At 46.5% G+C, this 26803-nt stretch overlaps 1 protein-coding gene across 2 annotated transcripts in view; it reads left to right on the top strand.

Moving 5' to 3' along the window:
• The window catches only part of SMARCC1 (SWI/SNF related BAF chromatin remodeling complex subunit C1), a 1286593-nt gene that overhangs the window by 917080 nt on the left and 342710 nt on the right, over positions 1–26803 (top strand). The window lies entirely within an intron of this gene.

Raw genomic sequence — 26803 nt, 5'->3', positions numbered from 1 at the left:
CAGTGTGTGGCCATGTTTTACAAGTAATAAAATAACCCCTAGTCTATATAACAAGGATATCGCCTCGCAGTCCTGTGACCTTAGAAAGTAACTCTGCCTTCGACCTCATTCCATAATTTGGCTACAGAACTCCTTGTTGGCTTGCAATATCCTTATGACTTACAGTAGGGGGGTACTTTATCTCTGTATTTTAGTCATTTCCATGCTTTCCCCACTTCTAATATTCCATCCGTGTGACAAATGTCTTTTTGGATTTGGAATGATTCATCTTTGTCTTATTTTTGTTAGTTTTCCCCTTATTGCGTAATTCAGAACACTACATCTAGTTGATGGTGTTAGCTTATGTACCATGTGACTCTTATTGTATCACGCCAATCCCGTTCCCTCCACACTTATGATTTCTCCAGCATGGGGTCTGGCATGGATTCACATGCTCATGAATATTCCCCGTCAGGATGGGAATCCTCAGTGAAAGAAAACAAGTTTCAGTTTAGTTTCCAAACACTGAGCTCTGGGTCATACTGCCCCCAGCCAATGACTGCCCTCTACCTAAGCCCCTCCTCTGGCAGCCATCTTCAGATTTTTACTGCACGTTCAAGTGATGGGAGTCCTCGTGTTTTGTTCTTGGAGCTTTTCTGCAGTTTTTCATTTATTGATGTGGAAAAATCAATTTTTCGGACAATCGAGCCTGTGTGCTCCCTTGATTGTCTTTCTGATTAACAGGGATCAGTTTGTCGGCTATTTTTGCGTCCCTCAAGGGCTTATTTCATCGAGTGTTCTTCTTGGTAGCTTCCAGAAGTTTCTTCAGGCCTACACCGCGTGGATCATAAGGACGGGGCTTACCTCTTCAAGCTTTGCTGCGGAATGTGTTCACGGAGGACAAGCGTTCCAAATGCCTATATTGTCTCCACCCGACGCATTAAGTGGAAGATTGTGAGACTTCACTGTGCTACGGCTTCACTGGCACGATGAAGGATAGACACCAACGGTTCGAGACATGGCTGAAGGCCAGGGCCTCTACCCCTGGTGATTCACAGGGGCATGCTTCTTAGGGATGGTTAGGGAGAATTCTCATTTATGGCTAATTTCCCTCACCTAGTGAGTCCCTCAGCAGCTTTGCTGGATTTCAGCGGTTTATTTTGCCCCCTGGTAAGAGTGTGAGCCCTTTTTCCCACACTTACATGTGTTTAGCCATGTGTATTTCTACTGTTTGTGTGATCTTGGGCTCTGGAGCTACACCACTCTGAGCCCCACTTTTGTGTGTTACACAGCACCTTCCATGCAGTGACACAGGGTTGTCTTTGAGACTTCCCACTGACTCAATTTTTTTCTGGGGCTGACCACTGTTCCCCAGAAACAGGTAAAGTTGCCATTTACTTTATGTAGTCATTTAAACCTACAGAACCCGTACACCCCATCTTACATGGAGTATTGGGGTACAGCCGATTCGTTTGCTTAACCTTTATTGGAATCCTTTAAAAACCCCTATTGAACACACAAGAAAGTTTGTGCTACGTTTTCTTGGACTGGTACGAGAGGGGGGTTGTGGTGAAGTGTATCGTGTTGGGAGGTGATTTCAACTCCTTGTGTGCTGAGGGAGCTATATGGAACAGAAACAGGGGTATAACTAATAATCTTCACTCTGTCAAACGTGTAATCCGATGGAACCTTTTCCTTGCTGGACCATTCTGTTTGCTCCACTACATTAAAACATACTTGGCATAGATAGATATATAGGTCTAATATTGATTTCTTCTATATTGCTAATGGCCACAAATTATTGCAGTTCCCTGAGTCACATCAATACTGGTCTAGGAGACCATATACCCATTTCCTTCAACCTGACTATTTCCTTTCCTTTTTCTTATCTTCGACCAGATTTGATGGGCTTAACCATTAGTAATTAAGGGAGGTCACTTAACTGGAATCGGAAAACTGTTCTTCAGTTTAAAAGCCTTCTTGCTGATTCTCTGATGGATGTGACCTTTTCTATCCCTTTGCAGATTGGTATGCAAGGACATGAGAACTCCTATTGCAACACCATATTGGCTTGTGCTTAGAAGGTCAGCAAATCCGGTACTAATACTATTGTTAGGCAGAGCTTTTTATGCGGTACCCTTTGGGACCACTACACGCAACTATGACTACAGGTCTAAGCAAAACCAACCTTTTATTTAAGTCTGTACTACACAGTTTTTGGTAGCAGAGCTGAGTAGCCAGGCTTATCTCAAGAGGGAATGTGAGCTGTAATGATGTTACACAGAGGTCTACAATCATAGGTGTTGAAATAAACTCTTACAAGCAAGGTTTCTTGGTTAAACACGTATTCATTTATTCAACAATCAGTTATAAAACATTCACTAGAATGAGATAGTGAACTATCATACACAGATACACTTCAGTACTATACTCGTTCAGTTTGAGACATTCAAACTACTTTGAAGGAGGAGCAAAAAGCAATAGGATCAGAATATAAAAGGATTACCATTTCTTAGACAGTGCAAATACTTCGTGTTCACCAGAAGAGTCAACTCAATAGGCTAGGCCAAAGTCAATGGGCTGAAGCTTTCTATAGGGAAAACGGTTCTGGTAAGTAAACGGTAAAGTCTCTGTAGAATTTCTTACAAGTAGTTTGTAAGCAGAAGAATTATATGTTGGGTCACAAGCTGATTAGGCCTGATAGTTGCGAAAGTTTCAAGCACTTTCAACGCGAGAGGTAAGTACTCTCTCGTTTCACAGTACCTTACAATGAAGAAAAAGATGCAGCTGAAGATTTATGTTCCTGGCAGTTCCTGCAGATCTCGCTGTTAGAGCCTCAGTCGTGGAGACAAGAGGGAGGACGTCGGGACTCCTGCACTGTGAATGGTCGAAAATCTGGCACTGGCTAATCTTCCATTCCGGTAGCTGTAGTAAAGCACACAAACTGGTGTCCCATCCCTGGTTATTTAGTTTCCTGCAGCACTCTGAGGAAAATACAACCAGCTCAGAGAATGGTATCCAGGTGGCTTAGCGTTGAGTTGATTGATCCCACCAGCTCTGTTAGGCAGAGTTTGCATACAGTACCCTCTGGGACCACTAGATATAACTATGACTACATGTGTAAGCAAAACCAACCTTTGGTAGAAGTCTGTACCACAGTTTTTGGTAGCAAGCTGAGCAGCCAGGCTCATCTCCAGAGGGAATGTGAGCTTGTAAGTGTTACACAAAGGTCTACAATGACAAGTATTCAGATAGACACTTATACTCAGGGTTTCTTGGTAAAAAACACTTCTTAATGTATTACACAATCATTTATAAAGCATTCAATAAACAAGGCAACCAATATTAAACAAATTATACTACATTACTGATTACTAAGCAGTTGAGCTCCCTTGAAGTAGGAGAAAAATAGCATTGAATTAGGAGCAAAAAAGGCATAAATTAATAAAAACGAATATTGCAGTTACTCTAAAACAGTGCAAATAATTTGAGTTCACCAGAGGAGTTGATTCAATGCAATAGGTAGGCCAAAGTCAATGGGATAGTGTCTTGTATAAGTAAAAACGGTTCTGCTATTTAAAACTGAAAAGTCTTTGCCACGGTTCTTAGAAGTAGTTCACGGAAGAAAGGTTCATATGTCTGGCCACAAGCTGACTAGGCCTGCAAGTTGCCAAAGTTCCACAAACTTTAACGGCGAGAGGTAAGTTATCTCGGTCCGGTTTTCACAGTACCTTATATTGAAGAAAAAGATGCAGCTGAAGACGTTGGTTCCTGAAAGTTCCTGCAGATCTTGCTGTTCCTGAGCCTCAGTCGTGGGGACAAGAGGGAGGTGGTCGGGTTACTCCTGCACTGCACTGGGACGGGTCACAAAGCTGGCAAAATGGCAATTCTTTGATTCTGGTTGCTGTTCTTCAAGCACACAAGCTTGTGTCCTTCACCCTGGTTAATCCTAACCAGCTCTGAGAATGGTATCCAGGTGGCTTATGAGTTGATTGGTTCCACCAACTCAAAGGAAGACGTTGTCCTTGAAGGGGCTTCTCTGTCTAGATGAACTTGGCGATTCGGACCTGCAGCAGCGCTCCACCGGGCAAACCAACGGTCCAGTAGTTGCAGCAGCCGTCCTCTTCCAGCTCGTCTTTGGTTCTTTCATTTCAGTGGTCAACTCTGCTTTCCAGTCCAACAGACTCGCCTTTTAAACAGTTTTTTCTCCCATTCATTCCAGCCTAGCTGCCACTCGCCCAGCAGGGTGGCTGTCCTTGCCGGTCAGACAGCCAGCCAGCCAATCACACCAGAGTGCATTTGGGTATCCTAGGAGACTAAGTACAGGGAGTTTCAGGTACCTCGCTCATTTGCTGCCCACCCCAGACACTCGGGCGCCAGAGGTGGTCTTCAGTCCTGAAGCCCGCCAAGGCCTAGAAACAAAGGGACCAAACCTGGTTTGGCGCGCAGAGACAAACACTAGAAGGACCTTTCCAAAAAGAAATGGCAAAAAAAGAAGACTGGGACCTGTTTAAACAAAGGGGGCTGGGGGTGGGTTCAGACGCCATCTTGAAAAACATGGCTCCGGCGATTTAACACTACCAGTGTTCCCGGTCGGGAAAAATCATGGTTGTTCGTTGTAAAACCACTGCCACCAGCCCTTTCGAGAGGAAAGGGGTAGCATTTGACTGCCACATAAGTATGTAGACACGGGATACTAAGCAACCCCTGCAGCACTCTATTGTAAAATAGGGTGAGCTTGGTCTAGGAATTCAAGAGACTAGTAAAGTCAATTTCACTTTACTTACTCTGGGAAACAGTAGTTTATCCCAGAGAAGGTATTTAAACCTTGGGAAAGCCTAAAAGGCTTCCCTGTGCCCCTGCACTGAGGGTGCTGTGACACACATGAGAAGATGATGCTTATGGAGTTGTTTAAAACTCCATAGCGAAAGAACTCAGAAGTAAAACAAATTGATTTAAAAAAGTTCAAAGTCCCAAAGTTTAGCAAAAGAGCTGGAGGGCTCTAGGGTGAGAGGAATTGGCACATTTTGAGAACTCTCCCTAACAACTATGAAGCCTGATGGACATCTGGGTGATAGAGTATACAACTCTAAGTTTTTCAAACGTATGGAACTGTCCGCTCTCAAATAACAAGATCTTACAACATATGAGTTTATGGCCTCAAAAAGGAAAATCATACAAAGCCATATATGTTTTGTTAGATCTTTGAAGTGCGATGAATATCTTGGGTCCCACCAGCCTACGCTGGAACATCTTTGCAAAGGGAAGGAGGGTACATTCTGGTCTATAGTAAATGAGACCCTGGATAACAAATGGGTGAGACTAGACTGCTCCATAATTTCTGATGTCTGGGTCACTTATAATACCAAGAAATAGGCCTTGCCCGAAAAAATGTACTGAAATCGGAGTCATTGACTTGGGTCCCCCTGTTGGCCACTGTCCCTGGGATCACGATGACACAATCTGGGCCATAGGTAAACTCGAGCCTTCTCGGGCCCTGGGACCGGACGGCATTCCCCCCTTTGTTCTTCAGGAGGATCCATGTTGGTGGGCAGCATTTCTGAATTCTTTAACTACATCGTTGATACCCATACTATTCCTGCCGCCTGGGTCCAGTCTATTATCGTTTCTATTTACAAAAATGGTGAGGCTCTTGACCCCAACAATTATAGGCCTATAGAGCTTAATGACGCCACGAGTAAAGTATTTTCTATCTTGCTTCTCAGGGACCTTAATTGTGTGGTCCAGGGCAACTCTCTTGTAAATTCAAAGTTGGATTCAGCCGAGACATGGGCACTGCCCTTAATGCAACTGTACTAGCACATTTGAGACACTTTGTACACAATACATGTGTCTGGGATGTTGTTCTAGCCTCACCGGTCTTGTCCAGTGCTTTTGATGGTGTTATCAGGTCAAGGCTTTGGTCTAAAATGCTAGCAATGACCATCCCACTAAAGCTTGTGCAGCTTATAGCACTTCTGCACAACCACTCCACAGTACGTGTCTGGCAAAGGGGAGGGGTCACTTTCACAGGAGATTTCATCCTTTGTTGGAGTCAAACAGGGTTGTACGTTGGCCTCCATACTCTTTAACCTGTACGTGTGCGTGCGATGTGGAGGGACTGGCGGGGTCCCTCCATCGCACCGGCCAGGTTGGGGAGAAGTAGGATAGAATGGATGGCCTTTGCGGATGATTTTATTCTTGGATCGTACCCCGCAGGGCCTCAGGATGGAAATGCAGATGTTTTCCAATATGCTACTGCAAACAATTTCTTTCCTAATCCTTCGAAATCTCAGGTGCTTGTTTTCTCTAAGGGAACAAAGGTACAGCCATATGACTGGACTATGGGCCAGGAAAGAGTGTAACAGGTCAATGCCATTACCTACCTTGGGTCTAACCTTTTGAACAGAGTTAGCCTTGAAATCTGGAAAACTAGTCTATCCGAAAAGGCCTACAAAGTCAAAGCCCAACTGAAATTTCTAAATCAAAAGGTTTGCAAATTCTCAATACTCCCTCTTAAAAGTTACTTTCTTGCCAAGTTTGAAACCATTATCATATGTGGTCTTGACCTTTCCACTCATGATTTTGGCTCTACCTTGAATTTCATATAAGGGAAACTGTGGAAGGAGTTGTTGGCTTAGGTTGCCAGACATTTGGTCGAAAAAAATTGGTCGACCAGACAAATGGTCGAACCAATTTGGTTGAAAACCAAATGGTCGAAATTTTTTTTTTTTTTATTTTAACCCTTTTTTTTATTTTTTTGGGGGGGTCCCCCCAACCCCCTTTTTTTCTCTAAAAACCCCTTTTTTAACTAAACGAAAACCCGAAAAATAAATATATAAATAAAAAAAAATTCGACCATTTGGTTTTCGACCAAATTGCGTCGACCAAATTGCAGTCGACCAGTTTTTTTTCGACGAATTGACTGGACACCGTTGGCTGTCTATGGCAGTACCTAATGCGGTTATAAGACATGAGCTTTGTTTATCATTGTCATTTATGATTGATAGCTAGATATGTCCCCCTCCCCCCCACCCCCTCTTGCAGAACTCACTCTACGATACACTTGGTCTGGTTATGGACGATGACTTGTTTCTTCCATGCAAGAATTTTGCTCTAAAGTCTGTTTTGGCCTCCTTAGAGTTCACAGTGGAGGATCTTGTGCAAAGACTGGGTATTGTGAACAGGTTTCTCTTCAGAGCGGATTGGGTAGAGACTGTAGATTGCATTGCCACCTATTCTACCTATAGGGAATACTATACCTATGTGCATGCAAGAGAATGTATACCTCTTTATTTACAAGGACTCCCATGTGCTAATGTATGTACGAATTACATGCGATTCAGTCTTAATCGGTACCCTTCCTATGAGAGGATGAAGTATTGGCATGATTCGTCAAAATTTCATGTTTACCATTCCTCCGAGAACCATTGTAGATTTTGTGACCATCAGACATAGTTATTGTGTGTTCATACTTTAATGCTATGTGTCTAAAGAGTTTAAAACGCAATTTTCACAAAACAATGGAGTGCTCCGCATATCTATTTTGTTACAGGTGTATGTGGGGCATGAATAGATCATTGATTCTGGCCCTAAACGAGTTCCTGAAGTTGGTCTCAATGGAATTGGATAAAAAGAACTTTGGCACTTTGTTATTCTGTTCCTTAATAACTTACTATTTGTCATGATTTTAATCTAATTTAATTGGACATTTTGTCATTTCTTTTCACTATTCTATGTATGTTCGAATTACTATTTTGATATATATATATATATATATATATATATATATATATATATATATATAGATAGATCACATGCTGTGCATAGACCGACATCTAGTGGAAGCTGCGGAGGATTAGTTTGTTTTTCGAAACTCAAAAATGGGTGTCGACACAGGGCGTGCCAGTAATACTATCCCTAGTGTGACGTCCACTGTACCCATGATCCCTCACGCGTTTAGGACCCTCAGATTGTTTTTTCCACCATACTTGTCAGAAGCATTCCGCGGAGCTCCCTGGCTTTTAGCCATAATTTTGCAAATAGTATAATATTTCCGCGTTTCTTCCATCCCCACGTCGAGTCACCGAATTTCGAAGCTCGATGCCGGCCCAGAGAAGGAAACAACCGTCGAGAGCTGCACAACGGACTTTGGGCCTCGGAAGGTCTCTGGCCTCGGCCCTGCAAATAGGGAGAGTGGGGGGTGGTACATACTCTACACTCACATACACACTAGCCCGCTGCCTCAGGGTGCGTATGGAGGGTACCCCTTTCCAATTTTGCCCCAAGTGCAAACACAAGTACCCTTGGGTTGACAGACATGCCACCTGTAACCTCTGCTTGCCGAGAGACCACCCTGAGGCGAACCGCAAAGCGTGTAGCCGGTTCAAGGCTAAGACTCTAAAGGACCGTTCAACCAAACTTTGGGCCCACCACGCCAGGCAACGAGAGGCCATGGAAGCGGAGGGCACCTTCAGTGATGGCGATGCCGTACTATCAGATGGCGAGGGCAGCGTGGCGTCGAAAGACAGCCAAGCCTAAGTCCCTGACCTCGGAAGGTTGTCCGGCAGGGCAGCTATGGGGAGCACACCCGGCGACGCAAGCGCTACCCACACCACTTCCACTAGCTCGAAGTCCAACCGAGACTCGACACGCGTGTCGAGTTCTCGGAAAGAGGCACAGAAAGAACAGTCCACCGAATCGGTGTCCTCTGGGCGTTCTCTGTCAAGATCGCCGCATGACACCAGGCAACCATCCGCTGTTGCCAAGAGTGCCTCACTCACCAAAGTCATGGAGGCACGATCGTCGGAAGACGAAGCTGACCTCCATTCCCAGGCCGCACTCCAGGAGTCGGCGTCCGCAGACTGCTCGACGGCGGATCCTGTTTCCCGACGTCCTCACTCTAAGGAAAGGGACACTACCCCCGAATTTCGACGCCAGACGTCGAAAACCTCGGAGAAGGTGAAAACACCGGGGAAGCACTCTTCCACTCATGGGGAGGGGGGAAAACAGCAGAAGAAACCATCTCAGCCTTCTTCTGCACCTCTGCTACATAAAGACAGTGCTAAGTCTTCTGATAAACAGCTTGACAAGACCCCTGCACAAGCCCATAGGTCCAGGCAGGTCATAGCAGGGAAACACTCCCAGGAAAGGATAATCCCCAGCTCCAAAGAATGGTCCAGTGAGGATATAGACAGTTATGTCTAGAATGTCATCCCTAGCAGACTTCTATGCCAAGAACCCAGATCACTTCCTCTCCTATACCCCTGACGGGGCTATTCCCTCAGGGTCTAGGGACCTGCAACCCACTGGTAAGAAACCTCGAGTTGAGGCACCAACGCAAGGTCGGTCTTCTGACCCTTTCTACGTACAGCCATACACTCAGTATAGTGAGGATCCACTACAAGATGAGGATCCAGAATTGGTAACGTTGGACGACCAAACTGGGGTGGACTACTATGGGGATGACTAGGACGAAGAGGAAGAGGACCTAGAAGTCTACAGAATAGACTCCCCAGTAGGCAAAGAACCTCAGGTCACCGACTCTCCAGTCGACAACCAACCTCTCCTAAATGAGGTTTTGTCTAGAGCGGCAGAACACTTCCGCATAGACACTCGGGGAGCACAGGAGGAGAGGGACTTTGCCGAGGAACTAGTAGGAGAAAAGAAACCCACTGCCCAGACCATCCCTATTCTCAATTCTGTACAAAGGAGAATTGATCCTTCCCTTCTCAATCCTAACCTCACCAGGGCAGTAAAGCCCAGAATCGAAAAATTGTTCAGGGCAGCCCAATCGGACCTGCTTTACATAAGGGGGCAACTGACACTGACTCCCTGGTAGTGACTAATGCCCGAGAGAGGGCAGGTACGCCCCTATCTTCATCTGAGGCTCCCCCCGACAAGGAGAGCAAGATCATCTACGGGTTGGGAAGGAAGGTAGCCTCCACTTCCGCCTACCAGACAAGGATTGACAACTCCACCACTCTGCTAGCTAGTTACAACTGCCACCAGTGGGAGGAAGTTGCTGCACTCATCGACTCCGCACTGGAACCTTTAAAGGGCCAGTTGGCACAGGTTGAATCGGAGGGGAGAGCCTTGTCCGGTTGCATCATTAAGAGGCATGCTTGGTTAAGACAGTCGGGGTTTAAACCCGAGACACAAGCATCCTTAATCGACATGCCGGTGGAGCCTAATCTACTGTTTGGCAAGGCGGTAGAGGACGCATTAAAAAATGCCAAAGATTAGTATGAGAAGTATGAGACTCTGAAATCCCTGGGACAGTTGACCAACAAACCCCCTAATCAAAGAGGGAATGGTAATTTTCGTCGCCCACGCGGCCAAAATTCACAAAGAGGCGCCAACTATTCTCAGGGCCAGGGTACATGGCTAAAAACCAGCAGTCTACCCAGAGTTACAACAGGGGAAACAAGAGGGGCCGTGGTAAGGGAAGAGGCAGCCCCAGCAGAGGCGGCACGCCTCCCGCAAAACAGTGACGCCGCGATCAGGGTCTCTTCCCACGCATCTCCAGTAGAGGGACGCATTACCAACTTCACCCAAGCTTGGGAAGGGATCACATTAGACAGATGGGTGCTGTCCACAGTGTCCGCAGGATACTGCATAGAACTGTTCGAGTGTCCCCGAAACCACACCCCACGACAAAAAGTACATTCCTTGGACCACCAGAAGATCCTCCTCGAGGAGATCGTCAATCTTCTAGAAAAGGACGCGATCGAACTCGTCCCGGGCACACAGGTAAACAAGGGTATTTATTCAACTTACTTCCTGACAATGCGCCCAGTTTTAGACTTATGCCCTGCAAACAAGTATGTCAAGCCCCAAAATTTTTGCATGACTATTCTCCAAGAGGTAATCCCCCTCCTAAAAAAGGGGATTACATGGCAACATTGGACATGAAAGATGCCTATTTTCATATTTCCATGTTCCCAGCGCACAGAAGATTCTTGCACTTCAAGGTGGACAGTCAGCACTACCAGTTCACGGTGCTGCCCTTCGGTATAGCCTCGGCTCCAAGGGTATTCACCAAGGTTTTGGTGGTGGTGGCGGCACACCTACACAGGGAGGCAATCCCAGTGTACCCTTACCTGGACGACTGGCTCATCATGGGGGAGACCCCAGTAATTTTCAGTTCAAACATTCAAAGAACGATCGGCCTCCTCTTCGAATTGGGTTTCTCCATAAACGAGAAAAAATCAAGCCTGGTGCCAAGCACCTCCGAACAGTTCCTAGGAGCTGTACTAAACACTGAAGAGGGGTTGGCCTTTCCATCAGAGAAAAGAATTCGGAATATACAAATACCTCGATCAGTCCGGTCGCCAGGTAACGGTGCGCAAAGCGATGCGTTTGCTAGGCATGATGGCGTCCTGTATTTACCTGGTCCCCCACGCGCGCCTGCGCATGTGTCCCATGCAAGAATGGTTGGCGAGACAGTGGTCTCAGGCAAGTGGTCAGTGGGACGATCTAGTGGTCGTTGCGCCAATACTGGTACAAAGTCTTCACAGGTGAACACGAGAGAACCTGTCAAAGGGGAAACCCTTTTTACGATCCAGAAGTACAGGCTGTAGTCACTACAGATGCATCCCTGTCAGGGTGGGCAGCACACCTCCCTCACCACACAGCTCAGGGTCTCTGGTCTCACACAGTGGCCAAGAATCATATCAATCTGCTAGAGCTTCTGGCAGTATTCAGAGCGCTTCGAGCCCCACCTGTTGAACCTGTCAGTGCAGATTTTAGCAGACAGCACGACAGCAATGCTCTACCTAAACAAGCAGGATGGGACTTGTTCGCCAAATCTGTCCAAGCTTGCCCAGAAAATTTGGATATGGGTTAGACGGAACATTTACCTGTCATCTCAACATGTTCCAGAGATCTCAATTCACTAGCAGACGCCTTGAGCAGAGATCCTCTCCCAAGAGAACACGAGTGGTCTCTACACAGAGAAGTCGTAGAAGACCTCTTCTCACAGTGGCGTTTCCCCACTATAGACCTATTAGCCACAAGCGAAAACAGACAATGCCCAGACTTTGCATCCAGGTTTCCCCACCCAGGCTCCAAGGGGAACGCCCTGTGGACGAACTGACGCTCATCCTAGTTGCTCCCATGTGGGCGAGACGATCGTGGTTCCCACACCTGCACAGGCTAGCAACGTGCGAACCCATCAGACTCCCGTGCTGGTACAACCTACTATCCCAGCCCCAAGGTCAAACATTGTATCCTCAACCCAGCTCAATGAACTTGGCAGCATGGCTCCTGAAGTCATAGAGTTTGGACACCTCAACTTACCACAGAGGTGCATGGACATCCTAAAGGAATCTAGGAAGCCAAACACGAGGCACTGTTATTTTGACAAATGGAAAAGATTTATCTGGTGCCAGAATAAGCAAATCAACCCAGTTGATTGCACTCCTTCCACTATTGTCACCTACATGCTCCACCTGCTGGACACAGGGTTGGTGTTTAATTCACTAAAGGTACACCTGATAACACTGTCAGCATACACCACCTCCCATAACAAGGTATCGTGGTGGAAAGTACCAGTGGTTCAAGCCTTCATGGAAGGGGTAAAGAGACTCCACCCTCCAATTTCTAACCCACCACCAGGATGGGACCTTAATGTGGTGCTGGCTAAACTCATTGGCCCCCCATTCGAGCCCATGCATAAAAGCAGTCTCGAACACGTGACATATAAAACTGCCTACTTAGTAGCCCTTACATCCACAAGAAGGGTCAGTGAAATTCAGGCTGTCAGTGCAGGTCCTTTCTTTACTGTTCGTAAAGATAAACTGGTTTTACAAACACACCCTAGGTTTTCACCTAAGTTTATTTCTAAATTCCATGTTAACCAGTCCATTGAGCTTCCCGCTTTCTTCCAAGAACCCCAAAGCTCTGCTGAGGTAAAACTACACACCCTAGATGTGCGTAGGGTGGTCCTATACTATGTAGACAAGACCAGGCCGCTAAGGAAAACAGACCAACTGTTTGTCTGCGTAGCTACAGCCAGAGAGGGAGATCGCATCTCTAAAGGTGCCATCTCTAAGTGGATTATAAATTGTATGCAGCTGTGTTACTCCCTTTCTTAAAAAACTCTGCCTTTCACGCCAAGAGCCCACTCTACAAGAGGCATTGGGGCCACTCTTGCTTTCATTGCAAATGTACCCCTTGACACCATTTGCAAAGCAGCTACTTGGAGCTCTATTCACACTTTTACTCAGCACTACTGCATTGACACTCATTCCAAGACAGATACTCAAGTGGAACTAACGGTTCTAAGACATTTATTTGCTCATGACCCTGCTCACATCCCACCACCTCCTAACACTGCTCGCTAATCTATGCACAGCATGTGATCTAAGCAGATTCCAAAAGCCTCAGAAGGGATAAATTACTCACCTTAATCGTATTTCTGATGCTTGTATCTGTTTAGATTCACATGCGACCCACCCTTCTTCCCCTCTGAGAGAAGGCGCATGGATGCTTGTAGTCTTATCTTTCTATCTGCTTGGATAATCTGTACTTGCGGTACTCCTCATGCTACCTCATGTCAGAAAAAATACAATCTGAGGGTCCTAGGCGCGTGAGGGATCATGGGTACAGTGGACGTCACACTAGGGATAGTATTACTGGCACACCCTGTGTCGACGCCCATTTTCGAGTTTCGAAAAACACACTGTAATACTCTGCAGCTTCCACTAGATGTCGGCCTATGCACAGCATGTGAATCTAAGCAGATACAAGCATCAGAAATACGATTACGGTGAGTAATGTATCCCATATATATGTATGTTTTTTTTATAGTTATAACGGAATTGTACGAGAAGCTTTATTTCTTTCATTTTTTTTCTGAAACATTTTATATGCATGTTGTGTAAGGTTTTCTGTAAACTGTGAAAACAACAATAAAAAAAATGTAAAAAAAATGGGGCGGGCTTGTCCAGGCTCTACCCGCCCATCAAGAAGCCACACCCCATGTGGGACCTCAATGTGGTGTTGGACGCTTTGGTGCAAAAATCCTTCGACCCAATGGCGTCCGCGGACATCGGGCTGGTCACCATTAAAATAACTTGGTTAGTGTGCCTATCCTCTGCTCGTAGAGTTAGCGAGATCCAGGCTCTGGTGGCCTCAGAACCCTATACCACTTTCCACAGGGATAAGGTGGTCCTGCAGACTCAACCTGCGTTCCTACCTGAAGTACCATCTGCTTTCCAACTAAATGTGGAAATGGTCTTACCTATGTTTTTGCTGACCCCAAGGAAGAGGCTCAGAGTCCTGTACTGTCTGCATGTCAGGCGACTCTGAAATTCTATCTGGACAGAACCAAGGGCTTCCGCAAGTCACATATTTTTTGTCACCTTTAAGGGCGAGTGGTGGGGGTCCAGGCCCGGGTATCAAGCATCCAAGGCCTCTATTGCACGGTGGATGGTTGCGGCCCTCAAGGAGGCCTACGAGGGGGCAGCACAAGCCGCTGCCAGCTAACATGCATGCTCACGCTGTCAGAGCCAAGGCCCAGGCCGCGGCCATTGCATTGCAACGGCAGGTTCCGTGGCAGGTAATCAGCAGGGCGGATACCTGGGTCACCCCTTCGACTTTCTGTAAGCATTACTGTTTGGATGCTGGCGCAAGTCAGACGCGGCCTTCGGACAGACGGTTCCAAGGAACCTATTTGCTTAAGGAGGGTCTCCTCTCCACCCTGGGGCTACATTCAGTTGTAATAGTCTATGCAGTATGGGGGGGGGGGAAGGGGACAGGACGAAAGAGTAATTCTCCAGCATTGGATCTTTCATGGATTCACATGCTGTGAATATTTCCCCGTCGTCAGGCTGGGAATCCTCGATAACTTTAACTTAGCGTTTTCCTATGGAAAACTTCAACAATTTAGTGTCCTTTCAACATTTTCTTTGGGTGCTTTAGGCCACGCCAATAGGACGTCTGATATAAATAGCCCCACCCCGCGGCTTACTTTCAGATTTCAACCGTCTCCAAACTGTTGGGATCACCTCGTGTTTGCACATGCTTTTTGTATTAATGGGCCAGTGTGTCATCTGTGGGCAAGAAAAAAACTCTTTAGGCCTTATGCTACCTGCAGCCTTAAGAAGGTATTCGAAGGAGGTGGCCATATGGACTGTCTCTGTCTTTACCCCCATCACTTGGCTGATGCCTGCGAGATATGCCAGGGGGTTTCGCAGAAGACTTTGAAAGGCCGTAATCAACGGCTCATATGCTGGCTAAACGAGGGCACTTAACCGGCTTCGGAGGTGGGTTCGGCCCAGGGGAGCCAGTCTTCAGGGAGAGCGGAGTAGGCCTCTGAGCACCGTCAAGCAGCATCAGCAGAACCCCCCGCTAAAAAGCAACAGATGGAGTTGCGTGTGTCAGAGGTGGGGAGAGGCAGCAAGTTATTGATGTCTAGGTCGCATCATTCGAAGGGGGCGAGTGGTGCCTCGTTTTCCAAGTCAGATCGTCCTGACAAGTCCAAGGGGTCTAGTGGTAGGCCAGAGAAGTCAACGATGTCGGCGTAAGGGCAGGCGAAGCCGAAGGAGTCTTCCTCGAAGCACTCATCATCCAGCGATCATCACAAGTCTTTGTCCAGCCGGGACGCTTCGAAGCACCGTTCCGGTTCGTCTTCCAAAACGTCGGTCTCTGGTGAAGGCTAGGACCGTGGAGTGGGTGGTGCCGCTGACGAGATCGTCAACGGATATTCCTTCGTCAATGATAGTGGTACAGGCTGCAGTTCTCTCGTGGACGGTTGGGTCATCAGCGACGTCCACGACTTTGACGGACAGTGGTCCACTGTTGTTGTCTTGGACGCATATGCAGTCGGAAGGCTTGTTGACAACAGGTGGGCCATGGCTGTCCGGCGGTTTTTAGTCCATGCTTCCTGTGAACATTTTGCAGCATGATCCGACTTCATATTCTGTTTCCTCGGGGATAGCTGCTTTTTGAGCCGTCGGCTATGGGTCTGCAGAGTAGACGTTGTGTGGGGTGGAGGCTGGGCCGCCCCTTTACCCGTTTGTTAATCAGCAATCCATGCTGTTGCAGGTATTTAATACGCGAAAAGAAAGATCAACCACTTGCACACCTAGTGTAACTAGATTGTAGTTATATCAATGTTAAGGGTTTAGTTGTGAGGTTTTAAATTATTAAAGGTGCGGGGGAGAAGAGGAAGAACCCTGGCATATGGGCTGTGTAATGAATAGAAAGAAGATACGTTCCCAGTTAGTGTGCAGGGGACGGGAGTTCCCTATCTGCTTAAAAAGCCAAACCGTTTTAATCATCACAATTGTATGTTACAAGGTTTGTTGAAAAATAATCGTGATTTTCATATATGCCGTCCTATGGGAGGGAAACATTCATTAAATCTCAGAAAATTAGTAACAGGTTATTCAGTTTTATACATAAAATGTATTGATCAATGGGAGAGTTGGCCAACGCGTTTCGAGATGTATTCTCTTCTTCAGGGGCTGATATTCAGATTTTGAATCTATTTAAAAAAAGTCAAACATAATTCTTAGAGATCTACTTATTTCAAGGTATACGGTGCAAATGAAATAATCAGTCATAAGCAGTACAAACGCTAGCAAATTATAAAATTCCTTATATTCATCAACACTGATCATTATTTATTTGAAAATGTTTGATAAAGCCATTTTGAATTTGGTTCTATTTTGGCAAATCATTTCATGCTTGGGAGAAGCTGAACAGGCGGCCTGTGATGTTTATTGGTTTAGGGGTACACAAATGAAATCCCTAATCTTAATTGGGGACAAGTGGTTATATTAAAGCAGACCTGAATTAAAGCAGAATTGTATCATTCTTACCCTTTAGGTATTCGTTAGTTTCACTGGATAGAAGTTGGCTTCCATTAACATGAAGAGGCATGTGTGTCCATGCTCAAAAGTAGGGGCACATATGTATGGAATAGAAACAAGGATGTCAAATCGGGGATGATTATACAATTAGTTTAGTGAAAAGAGAAAGGAATGTAACATAGCACCACAAATTATCTGGTGCAGTGTGGGACTATTGCATTAGTGCCTTCAATGAGGTAAGTGAACCTTAGGGACACGTGGTATAAGGGGCTCAGAACTTGTGTGGATCGTCTCTAATGGAGAAAGAAGGGACCATCAAGTAACCAATAGGAATTATTGTGGTGCTTATAAGAAGTACTATGAAGGGTCCTATGTTACTCACATGTATGTCATTAGGAACTGCTGGTCATAACGAAGGCCGACACTAAAGAAGTGTCCCTTTTGGTCAGGGCCAGCGGTATAGTGATAATCTTAAGAAAAAGAGGGTATGGTTTAATAGATCTCTCCTTTTTGTAAATGAGTTGCGGTGGTTTAAAATAATGGCCTAATGGTAATTAATTCAGGTTGGTGGAAGGATTTGTGGGACTAAGGAAGGCCTCACTAGCTCCAAAGCGGTTGTTTTTCAAATTCCAAAATGGCCGGTTACATGCGTGAAAACCGGATGTGATGTCATTGCGTTCGTGGCATGGATGGCGTCACTTTTGTTTACAAACATGTTGTGACGTTAGCATTAGAACGGGATGATGAGTATGGATACTCTACTGTAACTGGTATGATAATACCAATGTCAAGGTTCAAATCGAAGTATAAATTTGAAGATGACATGTAATTTTAGGTGGCATGCAAATATATCTGTTAATAACGAGATTTTTAGAAAGAGAATTTTGGCGTCCGAATTGCCCGTTATCTTAGGGGTGTCATGATCAACTTGTGATGAATAGCAGAAATTGACCATAATAATAGTAATGCTATAACGTCTTTTGTGATATGCATATTGACTCATTTTAAGAGTAAAGTAAATTTTTCTGTAAATTGTCTCATTTAGAGAGTTAACAATCTAATACATATTTAAACTGTACAATGTATGCCTATTGGTAGTCTATTCTCATACACGATAGAATGACTGGGAAGTCGGTTGAACATGGTATTTATACACATTAAAATGGCTTTCCTACCATTAATATGAATTCATAACGATCGAACATGTCTGGGTAGATTTTAAGCATAGAAAACTTAGTTATGTATCTGGAATGGTTGATGAATGTCTACCTAATGACAACTGTTAGATTAGAACTATAAACCTTGAGGTTTTTGTCATTGTATTTTCGATCAGTCTGTCTCCCACAGGGAGCTCACAATCTGAGGGTAAGAGGGCGTGTAATAGTTCACTTTGGCTGTGGTTTTCCTTGGATGTCATGCGTAATTTAGTGTACCTAAGGGGTAGAATTACAGATGTTGAAGGTAGTTGGAGAAAGGGTCCTAAGTAATAGTCTTCATTGAGACCATGAGGTGTTGATGTATCCAATTTGTGTATCCAGAAGAGTTCTCTCTGGGCCAATCGTTTAGCCAGATCCCCTCCGCTTGGCAAGGGGTGGATCACTTTTAGGATAACCCATCTTAGTTGGGTGATATTATGTCCATTCTCCTTGAAATGTCTATAGACTGGTGATTTGGTGTTGCACGTTCTAATGTTTGACTTATGTTCCGTCCAACGCTCTTTGGCTTTGCAACTGGTCTTTCCTTCCGTAATATTTGCCACATGGGCATCTGAGTGCATATATTACATTCTTGCTGTCACAGGTAGTGAAATCATTCAGGAGAACTTTTTTAGCACTATTGGCATGTCGAATGTGGTCTCCTTTGATAATGTTAGCACAGTGTTGACAGTTTAAACAAGGGTGTGTGCCATTGTTCTGTTTTTTCAAAGTAGTTTGGTTGGATTTTTTCGCCTTCTCTGCTCTTATTAGGCTGTCCTTAACAGTTTTTCCCTCTTATATGCTAGCATAGGGGGTTCTGGGAACAATCTGCGCAGGTTGGGGTCTGATTTTATAAGATCCCAATTTTTGTTAATCTTTAATGCGGTAGCTTTAGCTGAAGAATTTTAAGGTATGGATTAGTCTTGTAGTCTCCTTTTTTTGGCTGTACTTCCAACAGTTTGGTACAGGTATATAGTTATGTATGTTTAATTGCCTTGTCCAAACTTTCTTCAGGGAAACCCCTTTTCTTGAATCTTTGCTTTATATTGTCGTACTCCTCTTGTAATCGTGTAGTGTCTGAGGTAATTCTTTTCAGACTGAACATTTGGCTAAAAGGTCAATTATCCTTGAGATGAGCCTGCTGAATGCTTCCAAAGTGTCATGTACTGTTGGTATCGATAGGTTTTCTGTAGATACTGGTGATGAGGTCAGTCCCAATTTTCTCTGTTCCCATCCAAAAAGTGGATATTTGGTTGGCCTATTTCCAAAGTAAAGGTGATTCTCTCATGACAACCATTAATGTATTGGAAGAACCTGTGTAGTTCTTCAATGGTGCCTTGCCAAATTCCAGAGATGTAATTGATAAATCCTTTCCAAAACACAATCTTTTCCAAGGGTCCTCATTCAGTAGCAAGGCTTAATGGTCCCTTCTTTCTCCATTAGAGACGATCCAGACAAGTTCTGAGCCCCTTCTACCACATGTCCCTAAGGTTCACTTACCTGTTTGAAGACACTAATGCAATTGTCCCACACAGAACCAGATAATTTGTGCTGCTATGTTACACTCCTTTCTCTTTTCCTTTTTTACTAAACTATTTGTATAATCATCCCTGATTTGACTTCCTTGATTCTACTCCATAGATATGTGCCCCTACTTTTGAGCATGGACGCACATGCCTCTTCATGTTAATGGAAATTAACTTCTATCCTGTGAAACTAACGAATACTGAAAGGGTAAGAATGATACTATTCTGCTTTAATTCAGGTCTGTAATATAACATGTCCCTGATTAAGATTAGGGATTTAATTTGAGTACCCCTAAACCAATAAACATATCACTGGCTGCCTGTTCAGCTTCTCCCAAGTATGAAATGACTTGCCAAAATTGGACCGAATTCGAAATGGATTTACCAGACTTTACTATTTTCAAATAATGATCGGTGTTGATGAATATAAAGAATTTTATAATTTGCTCTCGTTTGTACTGCTTATGACTGTCTATTTAATTTGCACAGTATACCTTGAAATATCTTTAATTAAGATTTATGTTTGACTGTTTTCTGAACTAGATTCAAAATCTGAATATCAGCCCCTGAAGAAGAGAATACATCTCGAAACGCGTTGGGCAACTCTCCCATTGATCAATACTTTTTATGTATAAAACTGAATAACTTGTTACTAATTTTCTCAGATTTTATGACTATTTCCCTCCTATAGGACGGTATATATGAAAGTCATGATTATTTCTTTTTCGACACTTTGTTGCATACAATTATGATGACTAAAACTGTTTGGCTTTCTTAGCCTTAGATAGTGTGCAGGGGACGTGAGTTCCCTAACTGGGAACTTATCATCGTTCTATGTATTAAATATGCTCCAGTCTTTGTTCGGGCAACTGGATGCGAGGTTGCCACAGCTTCCGAGTCTGGCGGTGCCGATGGGGGAAGGTTTGCCTGGTAAGGCATCTAGGAAGTCACCTCTGGCACGGTTACCATTGCTGTTGCTGGTGGGATTGGGCCGTCCACAGTCATCCTGAGGAGGGGGAGTTACCTGAGTCGGAACCGGAGAGTGCTCTGCGTGACACCCTATGAACAGTGTCTTTGTCGCCGACGAGGGATGACGCCTAGGACACGGACCCTAAGGTGGAGCAGCCCCGTAGTCCGGCACAACCATCCACGCCGGATGATATTCGGGCTTTCCATGCCATGATGGCAAAGGTGTGTCAGGAGTTTGGGCTGGCGCCTGAAGAGGAACGTAAGGACTGCTTTCTCTTCGACCATATGGGAAAGCGACGGAAGGCGGTCTTCTCGGTTCCCATTCTCGACCACATGTGACAATGCGCCACCCATTTCCTGAGCGTGTGGTGAAGGGTCGCCTAGAAAAGAAATTCAAGGCTCTGGAGTCTACCCCTAGATGTCTTCTGTCTCAGCCCGCGTCCGAGTTCGTGGTTTCAGCGGCTGCCAGCCATAAGGCCAGAAGCCAACACAAATGTTACGCCTCTGGACAGTGAGGCAATGAAACAGGACGCTTTTGGGGAAAAGGTCATGATGGTGGGGATGACGACTGTGAAGGCTGCAACTTCCATGGCAATTATGGCCAGCTATGATCGGGAGATGTGGCACTGGCTAGCCCCGATTCTTGAACATCTTACTGAGCAACACCATAAGGAGGCAATGCTGTTGGTTCGAGAGGGGGAGGCCGCCTCCAACCACAGCATCAATATTGCAGTGGACCTGGTGGAGTTGGGGTTTAAGCAAATTAATGATCGGGTGGTGCTCCAGCGGCAGACCTGGCTGAAGAGTATGGATTTTCGACCAGATGTCCAATATAAGGTCATCGATATGCCCTGTGAGGGTGAACACTTGTTCAGCGAAAAAATTGATGAGGCACTGAAATGTATGAAAGAAGATACTGAGACGGTAAAGTCTTTGGGTTCCTTGCAAAGTGGTCACTGTTTTTGCTCCTTTAAAGCTTTTCGTGGTGCCTCAGGCAATGCCCAGTTTGCCTCCTCCAGAGATCGAAGTTATGGGCGCTCCAGCTATCTGCAATCAGTCCAGTCGGCTCAAAAGAGCAAGGACTTTTAAGCTCAGCGAAAGAAAGGTTTGCAGACCCCGGCTGCTAAAGGATCGCAGTCAAAAGCTCAATGGCTGCCATATGGACAATCTGCTGGGGGGGAGGAAGGGTGGCAAACAACCATGTTGACGAGTGGCAACCGATAACATCAGATCGCTGGGTGCTGGACACGGTGCACCTCGGCCACTCTGAGTTTGTGTCCTCTGGTCCCTATTCTGCCATTGCATGTGGTGCAGCCGCATCTTCCAATCTTGCGGCATGAGGTGGTACTCATGCTAGAGAAAGGGGCGATCGAACCAGTTCCAGTCACGGAGTGGGGCCAGGGGGTGTACTCTTGGTACTTTGTCATGAAAAAACCCAACGGCAAGTGGAGGCCTATTCTAGGTCTTCGGGCGTTACACAAGAATCTGCAACACCTGAAGTTGAAGATGTCATCCGCTCGGTGCAACCGTGTGAGTTCCTTGCGTCATTGGATCTGCAGGATGCCTATTTTCACATCCTGATGAGGTTAAAACACTGCAAGTTCCTGCGTTTTGTGGTCTGAGGATCACTATCAGTTTTGGGTCCTCTTGTTTGTCCTGAAGTCATCCCCCAGGACGTTTACGAAGTGTCTGGCTCCGGTGGCTGCCTTCTTCCGGAGAGAGGGTCATCCTGTATACCACTACCTGGACAATTGGTTGGTAAGGGGTTTGTCACAGGAACGGGCAAAGGAGTCTCTCATGGCGACCCTGGGCCTTTTGTAACGGCTGGGATTCGCCGTCAACTTCGTCAATCGTATTTGACGCCACCCAGAGAATTGGCGTTGGGGCGCAGTTTCTTACCCGGGACAATCTGGTAAAACCTTCCAGCGAAAGAGTGGAAAAGTTGCGGTCCAAGGGAGGCGAGTGGAAAGGGGGTACGGTGGTCTCGGTCCGAGGTTCCATATCACGGTTGGGGGCCATGTCTCCGTGTATCCCTCTTCTTCCCAAATGCTGCCTGTTCATGAGGCCAGTGCAAGAGTTCCTCGCAGACAGGTGGTCACAGTCGAGGATTATGGTCGGACAAGCTGGTGGTTGACAAGGGCTTGATGGCCACCCTTCGGTGGTGGACTTGCATGACCAATTTTGTAAAGGACATGCCTTTGCTGGAGCCGGAGTTCCAATTCACGATCATGGCAGACACTTCCCAATTAGGTTGGGGGGCTCACCTCGACGAGTCACAGGTACGGGGCCTATGGCCTCGGGAGGAGACTTCATTGCATATCAATGCACTCGAGTTTAGGGCGATGCACTGGGCCCTGAAGTCGTTTCTTCTGCGGAGCAGTGGTGAGGGTGTTAACGGACAATACCACCACAATGTTCTATTTAAGGAAGCACAGGGGCACGTATTCCAGAGTCCTGTCAAAGGAGGCGCAGGACGTTTGGCATTGGTCTCTGGCTCAAGGGATCAGTATTGTCACAGTACATCTGCCAGGGGTTCTGAATGTTCAAGCGGACATGCTCAGCAGGGACGCCAGCCAGCTGCACGAGTGGAGGCTGAAGATGCTGCAGGTGGCAAGCATCTTCCGGCGATTTGGGGGAGGGGGGGTCTCCCCCAATAGACTTTTTCTCTACGATGGAAAAGAGTGTCTGGACTTTGCAAGCAAAGGGGTTAATCCGGAGTCATGGGGGGGGGGGGGGGGGGTTCTCGTTCCTGTGGATGGACCTCTTCGCATATGCGTTTCCCCCGTTTCCATTGATTCAGAGGACTATCCAGAAGTACCAGTACAAGGTGATTTTGGGGGCTCTGTTCTGGCTCAGGCAGACAGGGTTTTCAGATCTCCTTCATCTGGTGGTGGAAGGGCCGTTTCGGTTAGAAGCAGATCCGGAACTCCTGTCTCAGGACGACAGTGTGTGACATCACAATCCGGGGTCTCTCAGCCTGGCGGCGTGGCTCCTGACCACTCAGTTAAATCATCTAGGGATTTCCCAGGAGTGGCACCGGATCTTGGAGGTGGCGAGGGCCCCTTCTACCAATGTCTTATGGTCATAAATGGGCAAGATTCTGTGCCTGGTGTGAGGGTCACCCTGAGATAAAGCCTTTGAAAAATCTCCCCGGCTTGGGTACTCCCATATTTTACACCTTTCTCAAAGGGGCCTGGTGTTATCATCCATCAAAGTGCATTTGGCTGCGATTTCTAGATTCAAGAGAAGGCGCCATGCTGCTACTCTGTTTAGTGATTGCTTGGTGAAACATTTCCTAAGGGGCTATTTCAGACATTTCCCCCGGTGTGGAGCCTTAATGTAGTTCTTTTGGCTTTGGTGAAGTCTCCATTTGAACCTATGTCGACGGCTTCTTAGAAATTCCTCTCGTGGAATGTGGCGTTTCTAATGGCGATTACCTCTGCCAGGTGGGTGTCAGAGTTGCAGGCACTGGTCATTGACCCGCCTTACCTAAGGTTTATGAAGGACAAGGTTCTCCTGGCTACTAACCCACACTTTATCCCGAAAGTGCTGTCAGCGTTTCACAAACTTGCCTCTATTGCCTTACCCTCATTCTTTGCTAATGCATCCATGCTGGCGTAAAATACCCTGCATTCTCTGGACGTGAAGAGGGCTCTAAAATTTTATGTGAATCATACACCGGACATCCGGAAGTCAAAACAGCTGTTTGTGGCATTTGGTCCTTCCAACAAGGGGCAGTCTATTATCAAACAAGGATTTTCCCGTTGGGTTTCATCTACCATTTTTGTTTGTCACACAAAAGCTGGCAAACCTTTGAGGGGTGCTCCGAAGGCTCATTGGACGCAGTCCACTGCGTCGTCTGCGGGGCTGTGATCTGGGATACCGCTGGTGGACATTTGCCTGGGCGGTGCCGCATACCATCGCCATGTATTACTGTCTGGGGCACCAACATGTGGAATATGTGCAGGTGGGGCTAGCGGTCCTCAACTCCTGTTTCTGTAAGGTAGGCCCTGCAGCTTTGGGGGTTTTCTATTTACTCTGTCACTTGCTGGGTTTGTTGTCTCATGTATGTGATATTATGCTATTGGTTGGTTTGCCTAGGAGACACAGCCACACATTGGTTGTACTGCTATCTAATCTATTCACAGCATGTGAATCCATGAAAGATCCAATGGAGAAGGGAGTAGTTTCTTACCTGTAACAACTTTTCTCCAGCATTGATATCTTTCATGGATTCACATGCGCCTGCCAGCCTCCCTTGCAGGCAAACCTGGGATCGGGTTCCCTCTACTTTGGCGGTTAAAATCTGAAGAAAGCTGCGGGGTGGGGCAATTTAAATCAGACGTACTATTGGCGTGGCCTGAAGCACCTAAAAAGAACGTCAATAGGACACTAAAGTGTCGAAGATTTCCATAGGAAAACGTTAAGTTAAAGCTGCTACCGAGGTTTCCCGGGCTGACGGGGAAATATTCACAGCATGTGAATCCATGAAAGATACCAATGCTGGAGAAATGGAGTTACAGGTAAGAAACTGCTTCCTTACTAATTACTCCCATTCCTCCATATGCCCCACCATCTCCCCCTAATAATACTGGTGTCATTAGGCAATATTAAATATTGTCGACGTGTCAATGGGGACTGAGGAGTGGCGCCAGTGGGCGGAGTCAAACGAGTGCATGCTCACATGGCCTCGCCCCCGTGCGCCTAAAGGGGAAGAAGGTTCTGTGTCCTGTCCCTAGCTAGGGACGCCCATGCAAGATGGAGGAAAGGGGACTAAGTACTGTTAGGCAAGATTGTTTGCAGTACCCTTTGGTTGCACTAAAATAACCCTGACCTCCTGGAAATAGGGACCCATTGGTATAAATCTGAACTACACATGTTGGTAGTGTGGTCGAGCAGCAAGGCTCATCTCAAGATGGGTCAATGTGAGCAGTAATGTTGTGAGTTTCACAGTACAGTTATCCAAATAAACACTTTTCTGATGTTTGTTATTCTTCTTAGAATTACATGCTGTGCATAGTCCGACATCCAGTGGTCACTGCGGAGTATTGCATTTTGTTTTTCGTAGTCGAAAAGGGGACGTCGACAAGGCGTGTCTGTAACACTATACCTATAGTGACGTGCAGTGTACCCACAATCCCTCATGCGTCGAGGTCCCTCGGATTGTTTTTTTCCGCCCAGAGATTGGTCGCCTTTACGCGTAGCTTCTCGAGAGACATTGCAAATATTCACTCGACCATTTGGTCGTTAACGTTGGGTTCCTCCTTCGACGAAGCTGTTCTCTGCCGACAAGATCTTCGACGGCTGTGCCTTCGACAGAGGAGACCCTTCGGCGTCGCCAAACACGTGGCCTGGCCTCGCCGGCCTCAAACAGTAGGGAGAGTGGGGTCGTGGGACATTTCTTGCTATCTCTTTAAGAATGCCTTTCTCTTTCGCCACCTTTTCCTTCGGGGTTGTTATCACATCTCTCCGTTCCCTCAGCTATGGAGAGGACACCCTTAAGGTTTTTCCCCGCGCTGCAAGGACAAATTCACCTGGAAAGACTAGCACAAACGGTGCAACCGTTGCTTGCCCTTCGACCACAAAGAAGACGGTTGTGCGGCCTGTGGGCTTCTTAAGCCCAAGACTTTAAAGGACTGCAGGGTCAAGAGATGGGCAGCCTACGCCATGTTTAGGTCCGATTCCTCAGCTGCCGCCGCCGAAAGTGGCGAGGAAAGTGATAACCTGACCTCTGCATCGGAGGTTGTACACCCCTCTAGGGAGCGGTCACACTCCTCGTCTGTCCCCGGCCCCGACAAGCTCGGCTCACGCCCTGCTTATGGGGATGAACACCCCGGTGACAGACGCACACAAGCACTTACAGAAGCACACGGCCCACGGCTCTTCCTCGTTGAAGACTAAGAAAGCATTAGCACCAACGGAGACGCAAGTCCTACCGGCGGCCTCCATGGACCGTAAGGGTCCAAAGCCCCCCTTGCAACCGCAGACGCGACCAGCGACTGGGCTACCCTCATGTAAGGGCGTCTGGCGGTTTGGTGATGGCGAAGTGCCCCGCCAGCGAGTGCCCGTCGGCGTAGAGGACGCAACACCTGTAACATCGAGGCCAGAGGAACCCTTGACAGACCATTTAGTCGTCGATAGCCTGGCGCGTATTGTTTCCACCGATAGCCATAGATGGACAGCGAAAGAGACGCCGAATACCGCTCGCAAGGCCAGGGAAACGCTGAAAGGGACGGAAGGAAGGCAGGAACCGCCCCCTCCGTGAAAGGGACTCCTAGCCTACTAGAAGGCTTTTCAGAAGGCGATGGGAGCT

Source organism: Ambystoma mexicanum, chromosome 2p (genome assembly GCF_040938575.1).
Source record: "Ambystoma mexicanum isolate Mex_15411 chromosome 2p, UKY_AmexF1_1, whole genome shotgun sequence".
In the NCBI taxonomy this organism is placed as follows: domain Eukaryota; kingdom Metazoa; phylum Chordata; class Amphibia; order Caudata; family Ambystomatidae; genus Ambystoma; species Ambystoma mexicanum.
This window is presented reverse-complemented; position numbering and strand designations above follow the sequence as displayed.